The sequence below is a fragment of the Carlito syrichta genome, unplaced genomic scaffold (genome assembly GCF_000164805.1).
Source record: "Carlito syrichta isolate Samal-C Ts95f unplaced genomic scaffold, Tarsius_syrichta-2.0.1 Scaffold316463, whole genome shotgun sequence".
Taxonomy (NCBI): domain Eukaryota; kingdom Metazoa; phylum Chordata; class Mammalia; order Primates; family Tarsiidae; genus Carlito; species Carlito syrichta.
In genome coordinates this window covers 583474-611249 of record NW_007260559.1, presented here as the reverse complement: position 1 = coordinate 611249, position 27776 = coordinate 583474, and the positions used below count along the sequence as shown (strand labels likewise).

At 39.7% G+C, this 27776-nt stretch overlaps 1 long non-coding RNA gene across 1 annotated transcript in view; it reads right to left on the bottom strand.

Annotated features, from left to right (window-relative positions):
• The window catches only part of LOC110594605, a 31317-nt gene extending 6933 nt beyond the window's left edge, over window positions 1-24384 (bottom strand). The window contains exon 1 of the long non-coding RNA XR_002481339.1: window positions 24356-24384. This is a non-coding gene — a long non-coding RNA (uncharacterized LOC110594605). The remainder of the gene's footprint in view (window positions 1-24355) is intronic.
• Window positions 24385-27776: the final 3392 nt, after the last annotated feature.

Genomic DNA, 27776 nt, shown 5'->3' with positions numbered 1-27776 from the left:
ACTCCAGTCTGGGCGACAGAGTGAGACTCCAACTCAAAAAAAAAAAAAAAATTTATTTGAGAGTTGTGGGGTACAAGTGAGGGTTTACAACATAAGTAGGCGGCATGTAGGTGAAGTGTGGGCTTCTAGCTAACCCTCTCTACCCCCGGTAGTGGACCAGGTAACCTTTGTGTTGTCACGTGCCCTCCTCCCCCTACTACCCCTCCCTCCCCTACCCAAGCCCAAGACTGCCTATCCCACCCTTGTGCTAATGTGACTAGTGTTCGGGCCGCTTATGAAGGAGAACATGCAGCATTCAGAACTTTGTTTCTGTGAGCGTGCACTTGGTATGATCTTAATCCAGGTGTTTGGTCACAATCATTGTGACCAGCTTTGATGGCGCAGTGATCTAGCTCAATATGGAACCTGATAAATCCGTATGGGTGAGGCAACTGCTGCCTTCATAACCTACTCCATCTCCTTCTGATGCAGCCTGCCTCTCTGAAGGCCACCCAGCATCTCAGATTCCCTCATAGGCTATGGAAAGCAACAAATGTTTTCATAGTAGAAATGGTGTTTGGAGAGGATAAATCTAGCAGTAAAAAGGATAAGTTAAGGGGTTATTATTTGAGAAGATGAGGCTTGGAAGGTGACAGTAAAAATTGAAAAGAGAAAACATAGTAAGTAAAGAACTACTTCAAGAAAATTTGATAGGACAAGGCAATGAGTGCATATAAGAACTGAAAGATAAACAAACTATCTATTCTAGGATTTAAAATATGAAACTGGAAGCAAGTTAGAGAAGTGTTAAAGGTAGATAAACTCAAGGTTGAACATAACAATTTCTGAATTTTATCACAATGGAGACATCTAAGGAGGCAACTAAAATAGAGTATCAGAGTTCAGATGAAAATCAGGCTGGAGAAATGAAGGCAAGCATCATCTACAGAAAAACAAGAGTTTCTCTCAATCAAACCTATTATCAAGGGAAGAAAGAAAATATAAAAAGATAATAACAGGTAGCCAGGCAAGGTGGCTTACACCTGTAATCCCAGCACTTTGGGAGGTCAAGGGGATGATCGCTTGAGGCCAGGAGTTCACCACCAGCCTGGGCAACATAGCAAGACCTTATCTCTACAAAAAATAAAAAAGTTAGTCAGGCATGGTGGTGAGCACATGTAGCCCCAGCTTCTCAGAAGGCCGAGGCGGGAGGATTGCTTGAGTTCAGAAGGTTGAGGCTGCAGTGAGCTGTGATCATGCCACTGCACTCCAGTCTGGGTGACAGAGCAAGACCCTTCCTCAAAAAAAAGAAGGGAGGGAGGAGAGGGGAGGGGAGAGGAGAGGAGGGGAGGGAATGTAACTGAGGGTTTTTGAAAAATTAAGCTGAGTACACACTTTTGCATTTCACATCCAGAACGAATACGTGGCTTTGCTAAGCCCACTTCTGCATTCTCATGAACAGCAAGATCTCGACAAAAGTCATGACCAGATGACTCTTCTGTGGTTACTTGGCTTCACAACCAGAAGAGAAGTCAATTGCTATACAACCACAGAGCTTATCTGTTTATTCACTAAAAGTGCTGGAAATAATAGTGTCTGTGACTGTAGTTTTCATTAACAAAAAAAATTAACAAACTAATTTTAATTTCTTAAACTAATTTACAAAATTAACAAAATTTAATTAATGAAATCCAAGTAAATCTCTGATCGGTCTTTTGGTAATTTGTTTATAGTACACAAACTAATCATGAAATGAGAAATTCTGTAGTTGATAGACATCAGAAGACAGACAGCTACACAGCCAGGCCCAGCAAGAAACAGCAAGTCATCCTAAAATTCTTCACCAACATTTTATTTCTAAGCTTGGTCCTACACTTACCCTCACATTTAAGTCATAACCAGTCTTTTTGCCTACAGTTCTTTCCACTTCACAGCACTGATGTTTTACCTTGCTAAATCCCAGTTTTTGTCATGTCATTTTTCTGCTCAAAGGTCACCAAAGAATTCACATGACCCTCAATATGGCCCTCTAAAACTTGACCCTGGCTACTTCCAACACAACCGTTCTCAACCTGGTTATTGCTTTGTATAGTCTACACTGTGCAAAGACTGTCTTCTCATCTGGCCGAGACATCTAGGAAACAGAAACTGAGGCAAAGTTTTCAGGGTATGACTTTATTCGGGGAGGCGTGATACCAGGGCAACATGCGTGAAGGAAAAGGAAAGTGAGACAGGGAAAGGCCGCATGCAATGTGAGATAATGGATAACAGCAATGGCCTCTACTTCGCAATGAACTTGAAGAGCCTCAGCCACTCTCCTGGAGGTCACGTGCTCAGTTACCCAAAATGTCTCTAGACAGGCTGCTCAGAGAAACTGTGTCTCAGATGATTCCCTTCGAGCAGAGTCTCCAACTGTGGGGCCATGAACTGGTACCAGTCCTTGGCCTGTTAGATACCTGGCCACACAGCAGGAGGTGAGCAGCAGGCAAGGAGCTCCATTTTCTGTCAGATCAGCTGTGGCATTAGATTCTCATAGAAGCACAAACCCTTTTTTGAACTGCACATGCAAGGGATCCAAGTTGCATGCTCCTTATGAGAACTTAATGATCCTCTCCTCTCCACCCCGTCCATGGAGAAATTATCTTCCACAAACTGATCTCTGATGCCAAAAAGGTTGGGGACTGCTGCCTTAGAGGAAGAAAAGGAAAGAGTATGGTCAATCCTCTGTATTCATGAGTTCCACATCCAAGAATTCAGCCAACAGCAGATCAAAAATATTTTTGAATTATGTCTGTACTGATCATATACAGACTTCTTGCCATTATTCCCTAAACAATACAGCATAACTATTTGTGTAACATTTACATTGTGTTAGGTATTATAAGTAATCTAGAGATTATTTAAAGTATACAGGAAGATGTGCATAGGTTATATGTAAATACTACAACCTTTCATATGAGGGTCTTGAGCATTCGTGGGTTTTGGTATTTGAGAGAGGACCTGGAACCAATCCCCCACGGATGCCAAGGGATTATTGTACTTATCTGCCCAAACCTTTCCAACTCCTGTTTTTCTTTGACCAAAGTCAACTTTCCCATATTTCTAGGTTATATTTTCTGAACTCTTTGGGAGCTGCTTAAGAAGCCACGACTCATGTGAAGCAGTATGATACAACATACAAATCTTCAAGTGGTAGGAGAAGCCAGAGATTCTAGGCAAGGGACTGGTTATTCTCAGGGAGTAGAATCTTCTGGATCTGTCAGGTGCAGCAGCTTCAGCTGAGGCAGATCAAACAGGTGGAAGAGGTGAAAGTTCTAGAGCCAGCTGAGGCCAAGGGAATCGGCAGAGGTGTATAAGATATGATCAATATACCTGCTACCCACACAGCCAACTGCAGCCCAGTCAATTTGTGCATGAACTTTCAGTTCCCTGAATTCCTTGTCTGGGTGCTTGCTTACATGCTGTGAAGACTGTTTAAGGGTGGCAGGTGTGTGTATTTGTGCACACGCAGGTGTGCTTTGTCTTCTCAATTAAATTACAAGCTCATTGATAGCAGGTACCAACCCTCCATTCCCATGCATACCCATTTCTCAACCAGCTCAGTATGAATGCATAAATGCCATCCCATCAGTAGTTGTTCAATGAAGGAAAGACCAGAACAGCCTAGAAAACAGTGGACCTGGAGTCACCTTGACCCCTGAACACAAGAACAGCCCCTTCTGGCTTCACATAAATAGAGTCTGAGCTTTGGAAAACATCCTAAAGGACACCTAAATCATTCCCCCATCTCATCTCGTGCTTTCATCTCCCACACAATGAAAAATTAAGATGATATAGGTTCAAAACCTTCTTAGAAGCAATTAGCTCTTGTTTAAAAAGAGAGAAAAAATAAGCTCTTCCTATCCAACAGGAAATTAGATAAGAATTAAATTTTGTGTTCATTGTTCAAATATTTTATCATTTTCTGTGAACAAATATCCATCTAAGTTCAAAACCATGCAACACGGTGAAGTGATTAAAACCACAGATTCTGGAAACAGTCTCTGATTCAAATCTCAGCTCTGCCACTTTCCAGCTATGTAAACTTGGTAGAGTTACATAACTTTTCTGTGCTGTAGTTTACTCACAGGTAAGACGAGAATAACAGCACCTGCCCCAAAGGGTTTTTTCGAACATTAGATGTGTAGGCACCTGTATTGCCTGAAACATGGCATGCCATATATCAAATGTCTGCTTACTAAAGGAAAGAGGTTATAGGGCCAGAAAAAGAAAGACAGGAGCAAGCAAAATTAAAGACTGTTGAGAACTAGAGTGATTTGGAAGTCAGCTATTCTTTCTCTTTTCATGCCTTACTTGATAGCTCTAACTTTAAGTATCATTATGAATCCTCTACCCTGCAATACTGCAGCACTTGACATGTACATAAATCTCTTGTTCTGGTTGGTATTATATATAATTACAAACTCTTTGAGGTCATAGTAAATAGCACATCGCTGATAATGTACAATTGTGGAAGTTTTAGTGAATAAGTAAGTAAAGGCAAAAGGTTTGAGGAGGTAGGTGAAAACGCTCAACTTGAAAATAAAAGTGACTGACTAGATAACATCGAACCTACACTCCAAGAAAAACACTGATTAGGTTGATTAAAAAATGTGTGGGTCCCACCCAACAGGCTGCTTTTCTATTTCCTCATTCTTTTATCACCTCCACAGGTGTGGCTTATCATTCTGAACCCATCATGCCTGTCCTATTTGTCCTGTTACCTCTGCTTCCTTCTGTCTGTTCTCAGAACCCACCTAACTGAGTCCTTACCATCTACCTCATTTCCTGACTTCAAGGTTGCTCTGGAGAGACTTAGAATGGCCCTGGGCAAACCCCAAACCACATACATCCCAGTTTTCTTTGCAACTAACTTTTTGCTACCCCCTGACCCAAAGACCCAGACATTTCTCTTCCAAAGGAGGAGATGTATGCACTTTGGGGGTCACATCTGTACCCCACTACTGCTCTCTGCAGTTCCTCCTCCAATCTCCTCTTCACCACAGCCCCTAACCAGTTAACCATTTCAGGATCCAAATATAAAACTATAAATGTAATATGAGGATGTTTTAGTGTACCTCCCTTATAAAAAGAGATCACTTATTCAATTCAATTTGGGTTGACCTTATATTTATAGCTTTGGACCACATCAGCCTTAGAAAGAATCATGGCTCCAAGTTTCATACAGAGGCATTTTATTTCAAAGCCCTCCCAGTTTTTCCTGGGACTTCATCAGATTCCGTATCTCTCCTAGAGTAATGGATTTCAACATTCTATTGTGTAGGGATTTGCACAGTGGATTGGAGAAAGGAAACCTTCTCTCGCTCAGTGTAGCATTTGTTGCATCAAAGAAGGCCAATAAGGAGATGCCTTCCAGAGAAGAGCTCTGAACTAAGTCTCTGAGGTATGCACCACTGATCTCTAATTGTGGAAGAAAATAAGGAATAAATTTCCCTAAGAAAAGTGTGGCTGGGGGCAGTGACTCACACCTCTAATCTCAGCACTTTGGAGGCCAAGGTAGGAGGATCACTTGAACCCAGGAGTTTGAGACTAACTTGGGCAACATAGCCTGGGCAACCTTGTCTCTACAAAAACTCAGAAATTTAGCTGGGCATGGTGGTATGTGCCTGTAGTTTCAGCTACTTGAGAGGCTGAGATGGAAGGATCACCTGAGCTCAGGTAAGCCGTGATCAAGGCATTGCACTCCTACCTGGGTGACAGACTCAAACTCAAAAAAAAATTTTTTTTAAGTGCGCGTTTTACTGAGGATCATGGGGTAATTAAAGGGAGATGAATTTTCACTCTTATTCACTGCACCCTATATTCACAGGATTTCCTGCTAAAAAATTTGTAATGACTTAGACTCAACCCACAGCTCAGGCTCTTTGACCATTAGGTCTTTTGAGAATATAAGGAATAATAAAACTGTAGAGGAACCTTAGGATAGCGGAGTTTAATTTATTTACTTATCATAAGAAAAACTTGACCCAGGCAGGTGAAATGGTAGGATCACAAAACTCATTTAAAATCAGAACTAGGACTTAAATCCGGATTTCCTAATTATACCGATGCTGGGTTCTCATGCAGTGATACATAGCAATAAAAGCAGCCTGGGAAATGGTAACATTGAATAAACTATTAACACAACAACTCAATACTAAATAGGAACAATGTTTATTATTTTATTAAAAGTTATTCTCTGTTTAACTCCAATCTGTTAAACGCTGTCCAGGCAATCAGACAAGTCTCAGGTGTGTCTGAGCTAACAAGAATAATGAACAGTTTGTTTAATCTTTGCTTCCTAGGAGCTGCATTCTATGAACGTATAACAAGCTCAATCACACTACAGAGAAGAGGTGGGTTTGTATCTTGCCTTCCCTGGATGATCTGGGATAGGCGGTCAGAGAGATGAGATTCCTCAGTATGAAGGGACGTATTATTCAAATGAGAATGTTCCCGGCATAACCGCGGATAATTGCGACTGTTTTTCTCACGATTACCCATATGGCTCTACCTCAGAAGTGATGCTGTGATGAATGAGCTGTAGTTCAGCAATCAGAAAGTAATTCTAGAGTAGCTTAGGCTTGAATCTGTATTTCTTGAGTCCTAGAAGATACACCACCTCCTTTATCTTTTCACATTAATATAGGATTCTGGCTTCCCCCAGCCCTGCCCTCTGAGAACTTCCCTGCCATAGCCAGGCTCATCCTCTGAGTTTTGTGATACAGAATCAGAAAGAAATGGTGAGAGGCAGGCAACGGGAGTGATGAAAAGATTCTCCAGAACTGGAGAAGAACAATGCCACAGGGTGCAAAAGAAAAGGATGGGGAAGATGAGAGAGCAGTAAGACGTGTGGCTCTCAGTGGTGCATCTTCTAGGACTCAAGAAATACAGATTTAAGCTTAAGTTACTTTAGACTTACTTTCTGTTTGCTGGGCTACAGCTCATTCATCCAGCATCACTTCTGAGGTAGACCCACGTGGGCAATCATGGGAAAAACGGTCGCGATTATCTTGTTTTAAATTGCTTTTCATTTATATTCTATTTTTACTGTACCTGCCTTTGGTTTTTGAGAGACTGTCCCTTTTTATTGGTACATAAAAGTTCTGAAACTTATGACAGCTTGTAGAAATCATTCTAGTAATATAGACAGAATCTTCAAAATATCCGGGCCAATTATTGAGCCAATAATCCCACTTGTGAAATTTCCTAGGTAATGAAATATTAATCATCATATAAAAAGCTTGAATTCAGTGAGAGGTTTATATCAGAATTATTTATACGAATGTAAAAGCTGGAAACCATTTAATACTGAATAATAGTGGAATTTTTAAAATTGTACAACCATTAAAAATCATATTATGAAATAAATGTATACAAAAAATGTAATAGCACTAGGGAAGCTGAAAATATAATGTTACATAGAAAGAAGGGGATGCAGAACACAGGCATATGGACTCTGCCCAGCAAACTCGGGGGCCTGATATGGAGTCCAATATCTGTATTTGTATATGAGCTCCAAGATAAAACTCTGCAGAGTTTGTACTAGAGAAACTAGCATGGAAGCTGTTTAGAGGAAGCCTCAACTCACAAAGTATGAGCTTCCACCTTCTCAGAGAAGCAATAAGCAAGAAGCTTCCACATACTTTGTCACCTCTGAAGAATCAGAGGAAGGCAGGAAGAATGAAGAAGGAAGGAAGAAAAGAGATGGGAGGAAGGAAGAAACATGAGAGCGGAGAGAGACAGAGACAGAGAGAGAAAGACGATGGCAGGAAGTTCAAATATATCAGAAATCACAATAAATTTGAAAGCACTAAGCTTACCTATTAGGATGCTCAAATTAGAAGGAAAAAGCACAAAACTAGCTATGTGCTATTTTTAGGCATATAAAAGAAATGATGAAAAGAAAAGTGTAAAAAGAGCCAGTGTGCAAATGCTAATCAAAATAAAGCAAATGAGGCCATGTTAATATCAGCCAATTTCTAATCATGAAAAGAAGGAAACCTCTTTGGAAGTTTTTGTGTTCATTACAGTTTTGAAACCGGTCAATCAAAATTACAAGAATGATAAGAAAATGACAAATCAGTAAACAGTGGGAGACTTTTTGCACACTTTTCTCACAGTACAAAAATCTTAGAAAATTTAGTAAAATATCTGCTAAAATAGTAGCATCGAAAAATCCATTTCTTTCTAATATATGAACTATAGCCAGCTGAAAAAAATCCAAAGAATGATACTTTTCACAGTAGAAATAAAATCATTAAATGCCTAGGATTAAAGTTATAATAATAAGAAATGTGTAAGACCTAAATGAAGAAAGAGTATTTAAAAATTAACTGAAAAGATAAATCACTGCATAAGTGGATAGGAAGACACAAAGCACATAAATATGAATTTTCTTCAGTGAAATTAAATGAAATAGAAAATCAGATAGATTGTGGTGTAGCTATACTATGGAACAATTGGCTATCCACTTTTTTAAAACAAAATAAAAGAAGTAAAATTATTACCTCACATTAGGCATTAAAGAATTAAATATTTAGAAGAAATTTTAAATATTAGCAGGAATTATTGGAGGATATCATTATAATATTGGAGTGATAAAGGTCTTCAAAAATCTAAAATGTATTTTTTAAAAGATTGAAGATTCAATTATACTTTTTTTAAAAAAACCTTCTGCATTATTAAAAAGAAAAAACAGAGGAAAAAACAAACACCAGAAGCAAAAACAAGACAAGTAAAAAACTGGAAGAAAACACTAGCAATAAGCCGGGCTCGGTGGTTCAGCCTGTAATCCCGCGCCTTGGGAGGCTGAGGTGAGTGGATTGTCTGAGCCCGCAGGTTCGAGACCCGCCTGGGCAAGCAAGACCTCATCTCTACAATAAATCAAAAAATCAGCCGGGCGTGGTAGCGCGCGCCTGTAGTTCCGGCTACTTGGAAGGCTGAGGCGGAAGGATCGCCAGAGCCCAGCAGGTCAAGGCTGCGGTGGCTGCACTCGAGTCTGGGCAACAGAGTGAGACTCCGACTCAAAAAAAAAAAAAAAAAGAAAGAAAATACTAGCAATATAGATTTTTTTTTAAACTTAATAACCAGAGTATAAAAGACTGGATATGAGTTAACAAGGTGCAAACCATTCCTTTTAAATGGCAAGTGAAATAAGTTGGCAATTTACAGAAAATACAAATGATTATATTAACAACAATAACAATAACAATAACTGACATTTAGAGAGCACTTAACATAAGCCAGAAACCTCTCTAAACACTTTGCCAGGATTAACTTATGAAATCCTCATCATATCCCTTGAGGCCCAGACAGGTTAAGTAACCTGCCCATGGGTGGTTACTTAGAAGTCACCAGAGCCGGGCTCGGTGGCTCAGCCTGTAATCCCGCGCCTTTGGGAGGCTGAGGTGAGTGGATTGCCTGAGCCCGCGGGTTCGAGACCCGCCTGGGCAGCGAGACCTCATCTCTACAATGTATCAAAAAATCAGCCGGGCGTGGTAGCGCATGCCTGTAATTCCGGCTACTTGGAAGGCTGAGGCGGAAGGATCGCCGGAGCCCAGCAGGTCGAGGTTGCGGTGGCCGGGAGCGGCCACTGCACTCCAGTCTGGGCGACAGTGAGACTCCAACTCAAAAAAAAAAAAAAAAAAAAAAAAAAAGAAGTCACCAAGTGGCGGAGATGGGGTCTGCATCCAAGCAATATTACTCCAAAGACTTTGCTCTTAGTGACTACATTTTTCAGGAAATAAGTATATGAAAATGTGGTCAACATCACTAGTATCAGGGAAATTAAAATTAAGGAGATACAAACAGATAGAGAGGAGAAAGAGACAGAAACAGAGAGTCAAAGAGAAGAGAGAGAGACATAAAGAGGGAGAGAAGAGAAGAGAAAGAGAACAGATAGATGGAGAGAAACAGAGACAGAGAGAGAGTGGTGAAAATTAAAGACATTGATAATATCTAAATTTGGTGACAACATTTGGAAACAGATACCCTTTTATACTTTGCATGATTTCTCTCAGACTATTCACAGAGCAATTTGGCATTACCTGTCAAAATATAACCTTTAAAACAGGATTACCACTTTCATGTATTTCCTAGGGAGACGCTCATAAACTTGCACAAAGGAAGTTCAATGCAGCCCTGTTTGTAAAACCGAAAAATTGGAAATACAGTAAATGTCCATCATGAAGAGGACAAACACCTTTCAACCTCCATGGAGGGTGTTTTGGCAGTACTTGTGGTAGGGTAACAAGACTTTACCTTCATCCTCTTAGGGTCCCTGCAGGGCTCAGTAATGAAACTGACATTAGATAGACTAACAAGAGAAAAGCATATACATTTATTTATGAAAGCTTTATGTGACATAGAAGCCCTCATTAGGAAATGAAGACCCAAAGCAGTTAGAGTTAGTTACACACTAAATTAGACACACACACAAAAAACGAACTTGTGAAGAAACAATTACATTATGTTTGGAGGCTTAAAGGATGAGGTTTTTAAAATTATTTTTATTTTTTTGAGTCGAGAGCTCACTCTGTTGCCCAGGCTGGAGTGCAGTGGCACGATCTTAGTTCACCCCAGCCTTGACAATAAGAGTTATTTTAACAAGGTCTATATAGAATTCCCGGTTCTCAACCCTTTTTTTTTTTTTCTGAGTCAAGGTTTCACTCTGTCACCCCAACTGGAGTACAGGGCCCGATCACAACTTACCATAGCCTCAACTTCCTGGACTCAGGCAATCCTTCCACTTTAGCCTCCTGAGTAGTTGAGACAACATACCACCACAGTATTTTCTTTTAGAGATAAGTTTTCACTATATGTTGCCCAAGCTAGGCTCAAACTCCTGGGCTCAAGCAAACCTCCCGCCTTGGCCTCCCAAAGATTACAGTCCTGAGCCACCATGCCTAGCCTCAACTTCTCACCTTTGAGAACAAGGATGTGGTCTCTTTCCCATGGAAATTTCATCTTTTGCTTTTAAGAAACAGCACAAAGGGCAGAGACGTCATTTGGCACCTGCTGTTTTTTAAGTACCTTCAACTTAAATAGTCAATATGTCAGTGCATTATATTTTTTAATTCCTTGACTGCCAAGATTACAAATGCACACCCAGAAATGCCACTTCCAGAAATGTATTCTATAAATCTCCTCTAATATGTGTGAAATGCCTTGTATACAGAGTTATTTATTGTGAACACTTTTAAATAGGGAAAAACTAAAAACAAACTAAATCAGTAGGTGGCAGGTTAAGTAAATGATGACAAATCCATATAATGCAATAGGCAATGCTACACAATACTATATGACAAAATGCCTTGCTAGCATCTGTACAACATACTATACCCCTACAATCATTACAAGAAAAAGAGGAGGCTTTTTATCTGATAATCTGAGATAATCTCCAAGATATATCAAGTTTAAAAAAAAAAACAAAGGTGCAAATAAATACGTATAGTGTGCTACGGTTTGTTTTTAAAAAGCAGATGTTTGAAGACCTTGGTATGCAAAGAATATTTCTGGGTAGCTTCACAAGGAACTGATAACACTGGTTGCCTCCAGGAAAAACTGCATGATTGAGACACAGAAGTAGGTAGGTGAGAGACTTTTTTTGAGTTTTTATTCTTTTGAATTTTTTAATATGCGCATATAGTATTTATTAAACAAATACAAATTTTGAAAATAAAATCAAGCAAGCTACAGAACAACACATGCAATGTGAGCTCTAGTAATATAAAACACTTCATTTCATTATTTTGTGATGTATGTGTTTGTGTACACATGTGCACAGCAAAGGTTCAACAGTGTTCATATAGGGAAGCCAAAAGGAGAAAGAACTTTAATAATTTTTCCTTTTATGGTTTGATAATGCATAAATTTTTATGAAGAAAATATACACATTTTTTTCATGTAGTATTCTTGTACAAGAAGTAAAACAACAAAAAAATTTCAGAAAAGTGAATGGGAATAAAAAGGACGACATTATCATTCCTAACGTAATCATTGGTCTCGGGTAAATCACTTAAACTCCCACAGCCTCGGTTCCTTCAGATATTAAGGATACTCAAGGTCATTTCTGTTTGATAATCCAAGAACTGAATCAGTTCATTCATGACACAATAAAATGGTAAATGAATTACTAGCCAGTCTTTGAGATACTAAGCAAGAGGTGTTGTGCTCCTACTTTAAAGAGAAGCTATGTTTTCATAGAAAACTCTTGAAAAACCTTCCAGACTCTGAAGAATGAGACTTTCATGGTAGCGTTTCAGAGGTAGAGAAAGTGTTTCTTTAGAAAACCCTTCTGAAGTTCCTCCAGTCACAGCCATCTACTCCCAATCATGATAATGTTGCATGACCACACCATGAGACACAAAAAACTTCACAGCCCTGAATACATGAACCAAATGGTTCCACCAGCTTTTCAGAATATCACCTAACAGTAGTCTCCTTTTCTATCTTCTTACTCTAGTTTTCAACTTCGTTTTTGCTTTTCTTTGTTGTCAAAGGGTGCAATTAGTTTATCTCCCCTGAAGTCAGGTGATAAATACAATTGCAGATCTTTCAACCTTAGGTTTTAAACTCTGCCCTATATAAAACTAGTATAGCTCATTCTATAGTTATACTGCTATTTAAATATGGAAAGAATATTATGGCGTGATCTAAAAGCAAGCTAAGCAAGACTTTTTTGTGTTTAATGTCAAGTAGTTCGTGGGTCAGAGTTGAAGAAAAGTAGAAAAGAACTTAAAAGGTTACATAGTGGAGGGACTTAGAAATCTTTCTGGTTCACAGTCTCAAAATATCTTTCAACATTGCCACTATTATGGATTCTGAGAATGGATGGTCTAAGTAAGAAAAAAAAAGACAACGAAACCTTGGCTTTAAAAGTTATGTAAGAGCTGGGCATGGTGGCTCATGCCTGTAATCCCAGCACTTTGGAAGGCTGAGGCAAGAGAATCACCTGAGCTCAGGGTTCAGGACTAGCCTCATCTCTACAATAAATCAAAAAATTAGCCGGGCATGGTGGCATGTACCTGTAGTTACAACTACTTGGAAGGCTGAGGTAGAAAGATTGCCTGAACCTAGCAAGTGAGGCTGCAGTGACCTTGAGTGTGCCATTGCACTCCAGCCTGGGCGACAGAGTGAGACTCTCACTCAAAAAAAAAAAGTGTAAGTTTTTTTTAAATATTTTAGTCCTATAGGAGCAGATACCTATGTAAAACTGTCAAAACCTGCCTAGAAGAACTGTAGAAGAAAGAGCACCAGTTTCAGCGTTAAAGACCTGCATTCGTGTTTTAGAGCTCACTCACTATCTGTGTGACCTCGGGCAGGGAACAGTTCTTTCAGGGTTCCAGTTCTTTTACATGAGTTTCAACCTCCAGTATGTAAACTCACATTTCTCTGCACTCCTTACAGCGACTTACACAGTGTCAAGCATTTTGCAGGGACTCCACAAGTGTTCACTGGTTAGTCTAATCCCATGTACCTAGCATGTTCTCATGGCTAGGATTTCTAGGGGGGGGGATTTAAAGAATCCTAAAGAACATTCCAACTCTAGTCCCACTCTGGCACAGGGTAGGAGTTAAAATTCAGTCTCTGGAGTTAGACACTCCTGGGTTCAAATTCGGCCTTGCCATATTTTTAGCCTTCTGATCTTACTCAAGTTATTACTTAAAGCGCTCTGAGCCTGTTAGCTCACCTGTAATCCTGGTTCCTACTTTATATAGTGAGAATTATATAACACAATGCTTGTAACATATACATAGGTTAGCACACGGTAAATGGTCAAAAACTGTTAATTAACAATATTGTTTCTGCTCTTGGGTGAAGCCTGATAGCCATATTTTCTCTGACTGTAAGGATAGCACTACTTGCAATTAGCCTCCTCTCAACAGCATGTTGCTGAAACGGTATCTGAGCCGAGACCTAAACTCTCTTGGTGAGCTTGTCAGTGTGAAACCTAAGTTTCCACTTGTACCAATCCGTCTATCATCTTCCAGAAGCATTTGAGATACAATTTTTGTTATGCAAAATGTATTCATTAGTGCCCGAGTAGAAGTATGAAGTAACATGTCAGTAAATTTTGAATTCTAATTGCTGTTTTTCTCCTTCATTCCAATCTAGATGCCACCCTCCTGTGGGAATCCTACTTCTATCTCCCCTCCTTGAGTGCCCCATGCCCTAAAGTTTCTTACTCTGTTTTCTCAGCTCTGTGCCTTAGGCATATTTCCCTTGTAGAAACTAGGATTCTGAGCTGTCAAATACTGATATCAGTTTCCTCTTCTAGACTGTAAGTACTTCAAGGCCTGGTTCTAGGTCTGAGTCATTGTTACCTCTCACTGCCACGATGCCTAGAACATACTCAAAAAGATGTCTGTGGAATAGACTAAAATAAAATGAATTGAATTTTGAACATAAGAAATGCCTGGAAAATGATCCCCAAGATAGCTAGAAAATAGCCTAGAACAAAAGCTAGAGGAAGAAATTACAGGGGCAAGATTGGGGAGTTGCTACAGATATAATAGAGCAAAGTAGGAGTTTCTGGGTTTACAAATCAATCCCTGTTCTATTTTGGATTCCACTTCCATGATCACATAGCTGCTTCTGAGTAAGTCAAAGCGGAAAGAATCCTAGACTAGGAATTTACAGGCATGGATTTAGTCCCAGCTCTGCCATTAACTGCCTATGTCACTTCCTGTCTCCAAGTCTGTTTTGGACAGAATGATTCATAAGATCCCTTCAAATTCTCCCCACACAAGTACAGTATCTAGATCCATTGCTATTAACCTCATTATACAGCTAGGACAATTGAGATGCAAATACTACAACCAGCTCATCATAGAATCTTACAGCGACTAGCAGCTATAACTAGTGATGGAACATGGATGGAAAGATTCCCTGTCTGAAATCCAGTCCTGCAAAGGCACCCCACACCGAGTGAGACAAGGGAATTATCAGTAGAGTCAAAGCTTCTCTGTCCTCTGCCAAGAACAAGATGTTCCCATACCTGTGGGAGTCAACTAAGTACACAGTATTGGCCTTCAGCACAAAGTTCCTGGGTTCCCAGTAGACATGCAGGGATGTCTTAATCAGTGTTAGGCAATTGACAGATATTGCTCAAGCTCCACCCACGAAAACAGGAGTCTTGTCTAGGTCACTCTATTTGCTGTAGTCACTGGAGCATCGTTGGAGTCTGACAACTAGATCCAGGAACAATTCCAGAGATGAGAACTTGACTGGCCACTTGGTTTAGATGCCCATATCCAAACAGGGTACTTGAAAATCTTAAAAAAGAATTATCTAAAAGTGTGGGTTGTACAACTCATCTTTAACAAAGCCTCCAACAACAACCACTGGGAGAGGAGAACCTATTTAGTAAATGGTGCTGGGAAAACTGACTGATCACATACAGAAGATTGAAACAGGACCCCTGCCTATCACCATACACAAAAATTAACTCTAAATGGATCAAAGACCTAAACGCAAAACCTCAGAATATAAGAATCTTAGAAAACACAGGAGACACCTTTTTGGAAATAGAAACTGGCAACCAATTCCTATTCAGAACCCTAAATGCCCATACCTTAACAAATAAGATAGACAAGTGGGACCTCATCAAACTAATGAACTTCTGCAAAGCAAAAGAAGCCATCAAGAGAGCATGGAGACAGCCCACAGAATGGGAAAAAATATTTGCCAACTGTAATTCTGACAAAGGCCTAACATCTAGGATCTACAAGGAACTCACCTGCGGCGAAAGGAAAAAAACAAACAGCCCCATTCAAAAGTGGGCAAAAGGCATGAATAGACACTTCTCAAAAGAAGATATATGGGCAGCCAACAGACACATGAAAAGTGCTCAGCCTCACTCATCATCAGAGAAATGCAAATCAAAACCACATTGAGATACCACTTAAGCCCAGTAAGAATGGCCATCATTAATAAAACAAACAACAATAGATGTTGGCAAGGATGCAGAGAAAAAGGAATGCTTCTACACTGCTGGTGGGATTGAAAACTAGTGCAACGTCTTAGGAAGACAGGGTAGTGATTTCTGAAAGAACTAGAAACTGACCTTCCATATGACTCAGCAATTCCCCTATTAAGAATATACCCAGAGGAATTCAAATCATTCTACAAAAAAGATAACTGCACATGTATGTTTGTTGCAGCTCTATTCATAATAGCAAAAACATGGAACCAACCATGCTGCCCATCAAAGCTGGACTGGATTTTTAAAATGTGGTACATATACATGATGGAATATTATGCAGCCATAAAGGACAAAATTATGAACTTTGCACAACTTGGATGGACTTAGAGTCCATAATACTGAGTGATCTATCACAGAAATAAAGAACTGAGTACCACATGTTCTCACTCATAAACAGACCTTGAACAATTATTATAATACTATAAGAAAGAGATTGGCAGTAGTGGGAAACTGCCAGGGGGTGGGGGAGTGGGAACTGGCAGTTGAGGGAAACTGCTAGGGGAGGGAGGGGCATACCTCATCAACAAGGGTATCTGCATAATCAACGTTTGTACACCTAACCCTGAATTGTACACCACATCTTTATAGTTAAAAAAGTGTGGGTTGTAAGAGGTCATTGTACAAAAAAGACATTTGCACTGATATGTTTATTGTGGCACAATTCACAATTGCAAAAATGTGGAATCAATATAAATGCCCATCAACTGATCAATGGATAATGAAAATGTGATATACATTTGAAAATGCGTGTATACACACACATACTCATACCATGGAATACTACTCAGCCATAAAAAAGGAATGAAATAACGTATTTTGTACAACCTGGAGGGAATTGGAGAACATCATCCTAAATGAACTAGCACAGGAACAGAAAACCATACTCCACATGCTCTCACTTATAAGTAGGAGCTAAACTAAGGATCTGCAGAGGCATGGAGACTGGCATAACGGACACTGGCGCTGCAGAAAGGGAAGGGTGGAAAGGGACGGAGGAATGAAAAATCACCTATCAAGTACAATGTGTGCAGGTAGAGGTGGTGGGTACACTTAAAGCCCGGACCTCATCACTATACAATGCATCCACGTAACCAAAAACCATTTGTACCCTCTTAAAGCTATTGAAATATTTGTAAAAGTGTGGATTGTATTGCATACATTTTAAAGTAAAGAAAGCCATTCAACCTCTCAGAAGACAAAGTAAACACATAACGATGAAACGTAATTTCGTTTAGTATTAGACATGTGTAATGTAATAAGTTTTATCTAACTCAAGTTTTTAAAAGAGCCTGGAAGCCTACTGTGCTGCATGTATATTAACTATATATATGATATCATTTTTATTAAGACATAATTCATGTATCACAGAATTCACTCTCTTAAAATAGGTACACTCTTCAGTGGATTTTAGTATATTCAGAGAGTTGTGCAATCATTACTGTCTGATTTCAGAACATTTTCATCACTCAAAAAAGAAATGCCACACCCATTAACAGTCATTTCCCATGTTCTCCTCCCCTCACCCACTGACAATCACTAATCTACAATTTGTCTGTGGAGTTCCCTGTTCTGGACATTTCATATAAATGGAGTCATACCATATGTGGCCTTTTGTATCTGACTTTATTCTAGGTTTTTTCCTTGCTCTACAACACTAGACAACAGAGTCTGATAAGAAAGGAGAAGCCCATCTCAAAGACATCATCTTTCTTTTTCAGAAATTTCTAAAAATACAGTACAAAGTACTTGAGATGTAGAACTCATGGATCAAGACCTGGTCTCACCTATAGACTCTTCAGCCCATTGGGAGGAACACTTCTCAAACTTCCCAGGTTGGCTGGGATCTGGTCTAAGTCTAAAATCACCCTTAGGACTGAGCATGGTATTACGGGAAACTCAAGGGCATTAGAAGCCTATGAACCCAAACCCTGGCATAGCCACTCACTGGCTCCAGAGTGACCTGGAGCAAGCTACTCAACGTCTTTCATTTTTCACTTTCCTCGTCTACAAAATGAGGATGACAACAATACCTTCTTTGCAGTTGTTATGAGGACTGGAAAAAAAGATATGTAAAATAGGCCAGGCACAGTGGCTCAAGCCTGTAATCCTATCACTTTAAGAGACTGATGTGAGAGGACTGCTTGAGCCCAGGAGTTCAAGACCAGCCTAGGCAACATAGCAAGACTTTGTCTCTACAAATAGTAATAACTTATTATTATTAGCTGGATGTGGTGGCACATGCCTGTAGTCCCAGCTATTCCAGAGGCAAGGCAGAAGGATCTCCTGACTACAGTGAGCTGTGATCACACCACTGCCCTCTAACCTGGGTGACAGAGTGAGATCCCAATGAAAGAAAGAAGGGGGGGGAGAAATGAAAGAAAGGTAGGAAGAAATGGAAGGGGGGAGGAAAGAAGGGAGGGAAGGGGAAGGAAGGGAAGGAGGGAGAGAGGGAGGGAGTAAGAGAGGGAGAGAGTAGCGAGGGAGGGAAAAGTGCCCAATGCCTGGCACAGACAGGGCCCTCAATAAATCACTATGATTATCACTAAACAACTATTATTATTTTTTCTTCTCTTAAGTGTTTTATGATAGGTGTTCTGAAAACTGAGTAAAGAATTACACTGGTCATGGTCCTTGCCCTCATGAAAATGACATACTATAGGAAACAGACATCGTTTTTAAGTTTACTTGATTACATGTCCCTATTGTGCTTTAATCCTACCACTTAGCATTGGAGAGGAATAGAATAAAGAGTATTCTGTGCTCTCCATGCACATTTTTAATCTACAGTACTGAACTGGGAACTTGTGTCAGCTCAACCCTTCCAAGAGGTAGATGCCAAGACAAAATTAGTCATGCTGGAGATTTCTTGGGAGGAATTTCTGGGGAAGGATTAGGGGAGAGGCAGCCTGCATGAGCAGGGAGGGCCTTCAGACCGTGAGCCAGGTTTGACACCAGGGATAGAAGAGGAAGCAAGAAAGAGGATTAGGTGACAGGAGCCAGACTGCGGTGCAGCTCTAAGAGCCTCAGTCAGGCCAACTGGGAGTCCCCAAGCAAAGATCTCCCATGAGAGGAGTCCTATGCCAGTGAGAAATAGCCTGACTCTAGTACCATACCACTACCATGCTCTGTCGTTAGTTAGAAGAATCCTAGGAAGAGACTGGCTTGGTAGCATGAATGCAGGGGTAGATCTAAAGGAGCCAGAGCTAGAAATCATCAGCTAACTACCCTCCTCACAAGGGTCTCGTGAAAGTAGACTTGAGCAGTGCACCCCTACAGTATCTAAAAAACTCCCTGAAGACGATCATTTGTTGGTATTATTACTTAGTAAGTTCTCAATAACTGTTTGTTGAAAACTGAATAAGTGATGGTTTTCAGCAACCTGCCAGAAAAGCAACCCATTTATTCAATCCAGGTAGATTAGATTTCATAATTCCTAAAGAAAGAAAATATTTTTTCTATCATTTGAACTAAATGACAAGGCCCATAAAATATTCCTGAGGCACAGCAGATCCCAACCTACAAACAAAAAGTAAGGTGGAGTAGGGTGCTGAGGCAATGAGCAGACAGTAACAGGAAGAAGTGTCAAGCAAAAGTGGCTCCAAAGCCCGAATTAAATCCATCCTTGACTTCATTATCTACTTAATTTCACTTGTACAGACACAACCACAGGATGAAGACACCAACAGAGGGTGGGCCTCATAAGTAGAAATAAGATGGCAGATAAAGTGCTTCTGACACGGACAACAGAATGGAGAGAGCTTCGTGAGCTGGGGGCAGAGGGGAAAGTTTAATCATAGGGGCACACGCACCTGAAGCAAGCACCCGGCAACTGGAAATCAGGTCACCACAGCACCCACAGGAGGCTCAAAAAAGGATAACTCCACCTTTCAAAGAATTAAAATCACTATGGGTGGGGCAAGAGAAAGAAATGAGTCACAAATCTGGAGGTAAAATGAGATCTCTGAGCTAATAACCGCAAACAGAGAAGGCAGAGGAGCCTTGAGAGGGGTTCGTTTCTTGTTTTCATAAAAGGAAACTATCTACTTCCATTTAAAGATTTTTTTAACTTTAAAAACCTGGGTACTTGTGAGGATTAGTTACACAGGTATTAATATACCTACATGTGAAGGCAAGGTTTGGGCTTCTGACGAACCCACTCCCACCAGCGGTGAGCATGGTACCTGAAGGGTGGTTTTGTATCACTTAACCCCCCCTCTCCTCCCTCCTTTAACAGTGCCTGGTGTCTGTTGTTCTTGTCCTTGGGCCCATATGTGTCCAGTATTTAGTACCCACTTATGAATGAGAACATGTGTATTCAGTTTTTTTGTTTCTGTGATAGTTCACTTAGAATGATGGCCTCCAGCTGCATCCATGTTGCTGCTCCAAAAGACATAATTTCATTCTTCTTTATGACTGTGTAGTATTCCATTATGTATATGTACCACATTTTCTTTATCCAGTCCACCATTGATGGGCATCTGGATTGGTTCCATGTTTTTGCTATCGTGAATATTGCTGTAGTAAACATATAAGTGCAGGTGTCTTTTTGGTAAAAAATAAATAAATAAATAACCTATCACATTTAAAGATTATTTATTGAGCACCTCCTATGCACAGAATGAAAGAAGCAAAGTTCCAAAAATATTCTCATATCCAACAACATGGCTGAACCCCTTCCATGTGCCAGGTATGTACCGGAGTTTGTAGAAACAAAAAAAATTATTCCCAGTGACTGTCCTAAATCTTATCAAGGAGACAAACCCACAAAACAACTAAAATGCAACATGGTACCCTGTGGATCATGCAATGACGAGCCAAGTCTAAGTGTTAGGAATACACTCTAAGTTGGGCAACCATGTAACTCTTCATTTAAGCCAGAACACTGAGAGTAGAAGGGAAGTTATCAGCGATTACATGGGACCATGGACATAAATGGGAACTGGTCCTGGACAAACCAGGGTAAACAAAAGTGATAGAAAAGAGGTTAGAAGAGAATGGGATAAAATCCACTGGGATGAAGCAGCCAATTGTTAAAGAAAAAAGGAATTGGAGGAATGAGTAAGGCAGTGTAATGAAAAGAAATAGCCTAAAGGAGTTTTTAGAATTTGGAAGTTGAAAGAATCTCAACAATAGACCCATTTGATTCTACTACAGAGAAAACTGGGGGAAAGAAAACCAACATTTGTTTAGCACCATCATGTACTAAGCACTATGCCAAGCATTTAAAAAGCATTATCTTATTTAGTCTTACCTAGAAGATAAGCATTATTACCGTCAGTTTACAGATGAAGACACAGACTCAGCGTGTTTAAGTGTCAGAGCTGAGATTTGAACGCTTGCTTGTATAATTAGCAATACAGGCAGAATTAGTACCCCAGATTTCTAATTGCTAGGCCACTGCTACTTATACTGCACAATACAGGCTAAGTGAGGTTGTACTGGGCGGAATAGTGTTCCCCCCAAAATTCATGTCCATAAGAAACCTCAGAATGGCCTTACATGGTAATAGACACTTTAAATAAATGGATGTTATCAAGTTAAGATGAGATCCTACTGGATTAGGGTGGATCCTAAGCAATGGCTGGTGTTCTTATAAGAAGAGAAAAAGTTGGACCAGACACACAATGAGGAGAATGCCATGTGAAGACACAAAAACACACAGGAAAGAACACCCTATAAAGATGGAGTCCGAGTTTGGAATGATATGTCTACAAGACAAGAAATGCCAAGGATTTCTGGCAACCACTAGAAGCTAGAAAGATGGGAAGAGGTATGAAAATCTTTTCCCCTGGAACCTTGGGAAAGAGCATGGCCCCACCACCTTTATTTCAGACTGCTAGCCTCCAGAACAGCGAGATTTAAAAAAAACAAAACAGCCAGGCTCGGTGGCTCAGCCTGTAATCCCGCGCCTTTGGGAGGCTGAGGTGAGTGGATGGCCTGAGCCCGCGGGTTCGAGACCCGCCTGGGGCAGCGAGACCTCATCTCTACAATAAATCAAAAAATCAGTCGGGCATGGTAGCGCATGCCTGTAATTCCGGCTACTCGGAAAGGCTGAGGCGGAAGGATCACCGGAGCCCAGCAGGTCGAGGCTGCGGTGGCCGGGAGCAGCCACTGCACTCCAGTCTGGGTGACAGAGTGAGACTCCAACTCAAAAAAAAAAAAAACTACTGTTGTTTTGGTACTTGGGCTGAAATCTTAATCTTTGCTTTTGATCTCCCCCTTTGTTCTATGGTGTTTTTCTTTTCTTTTTTCATTTTGCTATATTGATTTAATGTTTTCGTGGTACTATTTTCCTCTCTATTAGCTTGATATTTGCACACTTATCATTTTAGTGATGAGGATGACTATGCCTATCCCCAACTTGTCAAAGTCAACTTTCCTAGTTGAAGTTGTGACTCGTTGTTCATAGCTGATATTCACAGTGGTGAGCATGGTACCCAGTGAGTGGTTTTGTATCCCTTACAATGAGAGTCTCCATCTGCATCCACCAAGTTGGTGGTACTCTGTTACAGCAGCCCTAGTAAACTATCATAGAACTAGAGAAAGAGAGCAGATGACAGAGTAGGAAGGTTATAGGGAGGTCAGTGGCAAAGAACCAGAGACTGAAATTCTAAAGAAAATATTTGGAGCAAAGGAAAAGATGATGTCACCAAAACCCCAAAAACCAAAAATAGTTGATTGGGTTCCATGATGATACGTCCCCTGATACCTCACCATTCTCACCACTACTCCCTCCTGCTTTCTAAGGGCCCTGTAATATTTTTGGTCAGCAATGCCCAAGTAAAAAGAAAAAAGTTGCAAGAGCTAAGAAAGAGTTGACGTGAGCTGCTGATAGGAGTGAAACGCACACCACTGTGAACGTCAGTTATGAACTGTGAGTCACAGCTTCAACTGGGAAAGTTGACTTTGTTAAGCTGAGGATAGACATGATCAACTCTAATCACTAAAATAGTAAGACAGTATGCAAATATAAAGCTAATAGAGGGGAGATATAGAATCACAAAAACATTAAAATGATATAAAACAAAAAGTTAAGAAAGAAGAGGAAAACAGCATAGAACAAAGGGGGAGATTAAAAGATTAAGACTTAACCCCAAATATAGCAGTAATTGCATCAAATAGAAATGAACTAAACAATCCAACTAAAAGACAAATAATTGTATTATTAAATCAAAATAAAACATACTATATACTTGCGACTAGAGACATATCTAAAATAAAAGAATACAGAAAGCTTGGAAATAAAAAGATGGAAAAATATATGCCATGGAAACACTAAAACATATTAAACTGTCTGTAATTGGTCCCTCTGAAACAGATCTGAGAATATATTTGAGAATGCAGTGTATTCATTCACATAGTGTGTCTTCTGTTGCTTATAACAGAATACCCAAAACTGGGTAATTTATCAAGAAAAGAAATTTATTTCTTACAGTTCTTAAGACTGGGAAGCCCAAGGTCAAGGAGGGCACATCTGGTAAAAAGCCTTCTTGCCAGTGGGGACATTCTAGAGCCCCAAGACAGTCTTGGGCATCACATGCTGGGGGGATAAGCACGCTTAATGTGCTGGCCTAGGTCTCTCTTCTTCTTCTTATAAAGCCACTAGTTCTCCCCACCCATGATATGTCATTCATCTAATAACTCATTAATTAGTTAACCAATGAATCCATAAATTAATCCAATCATGAGAATGCAGCCTTCTGGATCCAATCACATCTTAAAGGCCCTATCATACAATAATGCCACACTGGGGATTAAATTTCAGCATGAGTTTTGGAGGGAACAAGTATTCAAACCATAGCAAATAGAGTATTTGGAAAGTGATTCAAGTTCTGGTAGGAGAATTGGGAAGTGGAGAGGGTGAGAAAAGGGAGAGAAAGAAACTACTACCAGGAGGATTAGTGAGTGGGTAGCACAAAGGACACCTGAGACTTCAATCCCACCGAGGACCTCTGAGAGATGACATAGAATATTCCTCAGAATTGTCCCACCCAGTAAGAATTCACCCTCCAGTTCCCATCTATCACTAAATGAGGATTGCATGGGGCATCTTTCTAGAACTTTTGGCCTGCCTTTCCTGCCCATGAGTCATGAGTGATTGTAGTGGGAAGCCATCAGTGTGCACAGCAATGGCAAGTGACAAAGAAATATAAGCAGGATCTTCTACATAGTTACAATAGATTGTAAGGGGGAAAGCATTCCTAGAGGTAAAGGAGAGTGCTTTATTTTTAACTTATATAAATTTATGGGGGCACAGGTGCATACACAGATTTTGGCTCATGCATAAACTGCATAATGATCAAATCAAGGCTTTTATAGTATCCATCATCTGAATAACGTACATCACACCCATTAAGTAATTTCTCATCCTTTACCCCCTCCCACTCTCTCACCCTTCTGTATTGTCCCTCATTCCACTCTTTACATCTATGTGTACACATTTTTTAGCACTCACTTATGAGTGAAAATATACAATATTTGTCTTTCTGCTTCCAACTTGGTTCACCTAAAATAGTGTCGTTCTGTTCATGTGACTTCAAAAAGACATTATTTCATTCTTCTTTTATGGATGAATAGCATGCCATTGTGCATATATGCCATATTTTCTTTATCCAATCAGTCCAATAATGGACACTTAGGTTGATTCCATATCTTTGCTATTGCAAATAGTGCTATGATAAACATAGAAGTACAGGTATCTTTTTGATATATGGACTTCTTTTCCTTTGAGTAGATACCCAGCAGTGGAGCTGCTAGGTCAAATGGTAGTTCTATTTTTAGTTCTTTGAGAGATCTTCATACTGTTTTCCATAGAGTTTGTACTAATTTACATTCTCACCGATAGTGTATAAGCATTCCCTTTACTCCACATCTTCACCAGTATTTATTATTTTCATGGTTTTTTTTCTTCTGACTGGTGTAAGATAATAACTCATTGTAGTTTAATTTGCATTTCTCTGATAATTAGTGATTTTGAACATTTTTTATATACCTGTTGGCCATTTGTACATCTTCTTTTGAAAAATGTCTGTTCATGTCCTTTGCCCAATTTTTTTGAGTCTGGATCTCACTCTGTCTTCCATGCTGAAATGCAGTGGCACCATCACAGTTCACTGCAGCCCCAACTTCCTGGGCTCAGGTGATCCCTCCACCTCAGCCTCCACCATGCCTGGCTAATTTTTTTTTTTTTTTTTTTTTTTTTTTTTTGCAGACACAAAGTCTCAATATGTTGTCTAGGCTGATCTCAAACTCCTAGGCTTATACGATCCTCCTACCTTAGCCTCCCAAAGTGCTGTGATTATAGGCATGAGCCACTGTGCCTGACCCTGCCCACTTTTTTAAAGATTATTTGTTTTTGTCATTGAATTCTTTGAGTTCCTTGTAAATTCTAGATATTATTCCTTTGTTGGATGAATAGTTTTCAGATGTTTTATCCCATTCTGCAGGTTGTCTGCTGATTTTTTATTTTGCTATGTAGAAGATTTTTTCTTTTAATTAAGTCCCATTTGTTTATTTTTGTTTGTGTCTCCTATATTTTTGAGGTCTTAGTCATAATTTCTCTGCCTAGCCCAATGCCCAGAAGAGTTTTCTCTAGGTTTTCTTCTACTATTTGCATAGTTTCAAATCTTACATTTAAATTTTTAATCTATCTTGAGTTAATTGTTGTATATGGTGAGAAATGGAGGTTCAGTTTCATTCTTCTGCATATGACAACCCAATTTTCTTAGCACTATTTGCTGAAAATGGTGTAAGAGGGATGCTTTATAAAGATAATAGTTCCAATTCACAGACATACAACAAATATAAATTCATATGCCCCTAATAACATAGCATCAAAATATATAAGGCAAAAACTTGACAGAACTTAGAGGGAAAATAGATGAATACATAATCTTAGCAGTATCGTAGCAATATTTTACCAAAGATTTGAACAGCACAATAAAGAATTTGATTTAATTCACACACAGGAGATACCTAACTGCAATATACACATTATTCATTGCTTAATATTACATTCAAAATGTTATCTGACCACAACTCAAGCAAGCTAGAATTAATACCTAACAGACAACTGAAAATTTCACACCCTTGGAAGTTAAAGAATATTTCTAAATAACCTATAAATCAAAGAAAAATCCAACAGAAATTAGAAAATATTTTAGCTAATATAATGAAAACACAAGGGGGCCCAGAAAAACCAGAATTCTCTTTCGAGGGGCAAGCCTCTTGTAATGCAGGCTTTCCCCACTGGGTCAGTGTTCTGGGAACATATCAGCATCAGTATACCAGCTAGCGTTGTTGTGGGAGGCCACATTTAGCTTCAGTGAATTTTTTTGTAAGATTCTTTCAACACATTTTTCCATTTCATGATGGGTAATTTACAAGTGGGCCCGCCCACACTGTGCTGAGTGTTCAGCAGTTTTTGACCATGCTCCACCCTCTCTACTCACCCGATCTCACCCCAAGTAATTTTTTTTGTTTCTCCGGATGAAAAAAGTCCTCAAAGGGAAATGTTTTGCCAGTGTGGAAGAGGTGAAACAAAAAACAGCAGAAGCACTAAAAGGCATCAAAATGGACAAATTCAAAAACTGTTTTGAGCAGTGGAAAAAGCATCTCCATAGGTGTATTGCATCAAATGGAGAGTACTTTGAGGGTGATTTAAGTTTAAACATGAAAGAATAAATACACATTTTTAAATAAATAAATTTCAGTTTTTCAGGGTCCCTTCATATAGCACAATAAAATTTATCATATGCAATTAAGGTTGCACTTAAAGAGAAATGTATAGCCTTAAATGCAAATTAAAATAACATTCAGGCCAGGTGCAGTGGCTCATGCCTATAATCCCAGCACTTTGGGAAGCCAAGACAAGAGGATCACTTGAGACCAGGGGTATGAGACCAGCCTATGCAACATAGTGTGAAAATAAAAATTTTTAAAAAGTAGTCAGGCATGGTGGCATGCACCTGTAGTCAGGAGGCAGAGGCAAGAGGATTGCTTGAGTCCAGCAGTTTGAAATTGCAGTAAGCTATGATCTGCCATTGAACTCCAGCCTGAGAGATAGAGTGAGACAAGTCTTTAAAAAAAGAAAAAGAAAAAGATTCAGACTTGGTCACTTACCAGCTGTATCACCTCAGGTAAAATCATATTCTCTGCTAAACTTTGTTTCTTCACTAACACAACTCAAGGTACCAGTAACTACTTGATAGAGATTTTTGCGAAGACTGAAGATGTTCATATACAACATTTTTAACCCTGCAAAAGGCCCATTAAACATTCGATAAATTTTGTTGTTATTCCCAGCAGCTGCCCTTCCCAGGTTTAAGAAAACGGTTATAAGAAGCCCAGAGCTCATGCTCCACATTCAGAGAATTCTTTAAGATGAGAAAATCAAAACAATTGTCTTCCACCTCTAGATTTGAGCCCCTTACACCCATGATTTGCAGAGGGGCTGCCGTGACTATGCTGTGACATAAGGAAGAAAAGGGGAAGAAAAGGAAGGATGCCTTTCAGTAGAACCGAGGTGCCTCAGTAAGAACCGAGGCATTCCTATCCACAGCACTTGAAAACACTCCGTGCCAGCACAAATGCCAACTTAGAATAATAAGAATACTTTGGTTGCCTCACCCCGTTACCTCCTCCCTACCTTTCCCATATCCCTCCTCCACATGTCCTTCTATAAGAGTATGGCATTCTCTCTTGTTTTCCTCTGCCCTTGTTGTATTGCCTCATCTATCTTACTTGATTTCATCTGGTGAAACAGGGTAGA